Here is a 3,944-nt window from a genome sequence, read left to right as displayed (position 1 = left end):
ACTCCCACATGATCGACCGTGGTTTGAGTCCCTGATGGCTTGAAACTCACACCAGGCACAATTACTGGCTTTTATAGCAAAAGGTTTTATAGCAGATGAACATGGTTCCCACCCTTGATGAAGAGGAAATAGCTTTTGCTGTGGCTGGCTGGAGCTGTATCTTCAACAACGGAGTACTTTGTAGTTTCAGGGAAACTAGCAAAGGCAAGTACTTCGGAGCACAGTTGAACTCAGGTTGGCAAAAGATGCGAACATGGATCTCTCGAGGCAGGGGAGTTCACAGAAAGGAGGGATAAGGACTGGATTCAACTGATCTCTAATCTGGACTCAGGGGAACAATCAACAAGCAGGAAAATGTTTATTTCTGCCCACACCAGTGTCCACAGGGGAAATCAGGTAGTCAGGCTTTAGATTAATAAGAAGGAAATGTGGCACATGAACAGCTAAAGGGACCTGTAAAGATCTCTCCTATTGAAAAATTGGAGGACATAAAAGCAGTGAAGGTACGTAACGAGAATAGGACAGTGTGAAAGGGGGAGGTGAAGAGAAGAGGATAGAGAAAGATAGCAAGAGAACAATAGAGAGGCAAGACGTTAGTGGGAAACAGATATGGCTTATTACCTGTTGATGATGACATGTATATTATTCTCAACTGGATTGGTCTGAGAAGTATTTCATGATGGGTAAAGTCCTTTTACAAGCAAAATGAGAAATAGTGATTGACTGTTTTAAAAAATAATTATAATAATAATAATAATAATAATTAATGATTGGGAAAAACATAGAAAAGATATTGAATGATGAAGTGGGGAGATTAATGTCTCTGTATTGACTGACATGCATGGCATTTTCTTTCGAAAAAAGCAATGTAATAGACTATAAAGCTATATGTAATCCAATGTAATATAAAGAAGATTATGATGATAATAAAAAAAAAATTAAAAGAAAAGGAAAAAAGGGCAATGGTAATTATTGCAGGGGGATAGAGTATGTGTTTTGTTTTTTTTTTCTTTTTCTTCCTGATAATACTTTATATAGCCTCTGATTTTTTTTGGTTCTATGCTTCTATTATGAAGAAAAATTAATTTTCATTGTAAAAATGCTAAAAAAAAATCTCTCTTATTTTCATCAGAGTTTGCAGCCTTGAGCTGACTGGAACATGGTTGCTGCTTTTGCAGTCTGAAGTCAGACTATGGTAGCAATGCTTAACTCTGTCCTTTTGTCCTGTTGGGGACAGAGCTTCAATCTTCATTATTTAGACTCCTGCAAAGCAATGTAGCTGCCTAAAGAAAAAAAGATATTTTCAGAGACTTCACCCGGGTGAGTCTGAGAGCCTGGCTGAAGAGGTTCAGAGAGAATGGAAACTGAGAATGTTTTCAAGAGGTTACCTAAGAGCCCAATAAATAACCCAGAGCCCATAGATCACTCTGTTTGCTTAGAATATGAATTTGTATTGTATTTATTTAGTGTGTTAAAAATAGAAGTGTAGGACAAGCACTGGTATTCTGATTAAGTTGCTGGACTCCAACATGGCTGACTGCAGTTTAAGTCCCAGACCTGGGGTTTAAAAAATCATAGCAGGTACATGTGCATGCATGTCCAAGAACCCAGAAGACTGGGAGAGAAGGGATTCAGTGTGGCCATTCTATCTGAGGGAATGCTCTCTCTCTCTCTCTCTCTCTCTCTCTCTCTCTCTCTCTCTCCATTCCTCCCTCCCTCTCTCTCTCTCCCTTCCTCCCTCCCTCACTCCCTCCCTCTCTAGTGAGTGTACTTGTCCAATGGCTAAAAATAATTGAAGTGTCTCATTGCCTATTAATCAGTTTAATATCTGTTATGTACCTCCAGAAGTGTTGCACCCCCTTTGAGGGAATAAAAAGAATTACTCAGGGGTCAGCAAGTGGCATGGTGTTTAAGGACCTGGTCTCCCATATGGCTGAGTGTAGTTCAGGTCCCAGACCCAGTGGATTGAAAGTCACAGCAGATATGTGTGCATGTATCCCCCAAGTCCCGAGAGTATTTAGAAGGGATTGCAGCGCAGCCATCCCCACTGGGCAGTGATTTCTCACTTTCCATCTCACTGTCTCTCTCTGACAAGCATACACTCTAGATAGCAAAAATCTAAAATGAAAAAAGCATTTTAGACTACAATGCTCAGATGAGAATAGTAGATGTAGTTGATGAGACTGAGGAAGGAATAAGAGGAGTAAAGTGCTTTCGGTAAAATTAGAGCATGTTGGGGCCAGCATCCCTCCAAATCAGTTACTCAGTTTTCTTACTCTTTGAAAACTCCCATAGACATGCTCTTATTATTTATTATTTACTTTTTTAGTGGTTTTTGTCCTAGAACACTTGTGCTACTCAGAGAGACAGAGACAGTGAGGAGGAACATGAGACATCACTTCCGGGGGATGGTGGCCACACCATAATCCCTTTTCCTCCATTCTCCTTCTGGGATTTTGAGCACACATGAACACAGGCCCAACAAGATTTTTCAAGCCACCAGGTCTGAGACTCAAATGTGGTCAACCATGTGGGAGTCCAGTGCAGTAACCACTACGCTATCTGCTGGCTCAAAGAGCAGCTTCTATATATTAGGTTCTTTTGATTTTATTCTTTCAAAGAAATAATTGTAGTTTTTTTCACTAAGTTTGCCACTTTCCTTATGATAGCTAGCTAGTTAGCTTTCTCATAGATAGATGATAGATGATAGATGATAGATAGGTAGATAGAGATATTTTATGGGATAAAATATGAAACTATTAAGTCAGTATGTCCAAGCCTACCAGTTGTTAAACCTGCAGAGTCATCTCCTTCAAGTACATTTAAAAAAATAAATAAAGCACAGGCTTTTGAGAGAGAGAGAGAGAGAGAGAGAGAGAGAATGAGAAGTCACTTCCTAGCGGAGATGACCACACCACAATTCCTCCTCCTCCATTCACCTCTAGGGACTTTGGGCATGCACACACACATGCCAAATGTCATTTTTAAGCCACCAAATATGAGACTCAACCACACAGTTTGCCATGTGGGATGCAGTGAGTGCTTTAACCTCCATGCCATCTGCTGCCCCTATCTCTTGTTTATTAAACTTAACAATTTCTGCATCATCAATAGTAATTGTATTTTGTATATTTCACTATTTTCTTGGGTTGGCAGAGAAGGGATTATGCATATTTGCATAGAAAAATCAGAAAAAATATCGTGATTATTCCAACAGCTCAATACTTCACATTACTCCTATTCCTATCCTTTTACTTTTTGTAGATGAATTGAATTTTTAAAACATAATCAGTAACCTCTCTATCCTGGGGAAAATAGTCTTTTGCATTCATCTGAAAGTCACTCAGTGGTTCTGCCTACACTCATTACTTCGATGGCCTATAATATGGTAGATTCTCAATTTGTGTTACTCAAATGCCAAAAGAAATTTCTTAGTAATATTGTAGAATAGTCAGTCAGTGGCATGATGGTTAAAGTGACTGGATCCCACATGGACAACTGTATGGTTTGAGTCTTGAATCTGGTGGCTAGAAAATTACACAGGGAGTGTGCATGTGTGCCTGAAATCCTAACGGAAGAATGAAGGAAAAGAGACTGTGGCATGGCCATTCTTCATGGAGAGTGTTTTCTCCCTTTCTCCCTCTTTTGTCCTTCTCCTAGAAGCCCAAGCACCCTCTGGAAAATTCAATAAATAAATAAATAATAAATAAACAAACAAAAAAAAACTGTACAATGCCTGACTTTTAGGGAAAGGTTGACAAGAAGACAGGAATTCCCAATCTGACGTAGTGTATGAAGGAAGGATCAGATCTGTACCCAAAATGTAGAAATCAATTTCTTGACTCCAAAACATAAATTGTAGCATTTTACATGTGCACGTTACACTCTTTTGAGTGAAAAATAGTCATGTTGCTTTTCTCCTTCCGGGTAGTTATCTCTGCCAC

The sequence above is a fragment of the Tupaia chinensis genome, unplaced genomic scaffold (genome assembly GCF_000334495.1).
Source record: "Tupaia chinensis unplaced genomic scaffold, TupChi_1.0 Scaffold148822_1, whole genome shotgun sequence".
Taxonomy (NCBI): Eukaryota; Metazoa; Chordata; class Mammalia; order Scandentia; family Tupaiidae; genus Tupaia; species Tupaia belangeri.
This window is presented reverse-complemented; position numbering follows the sequence as displayed.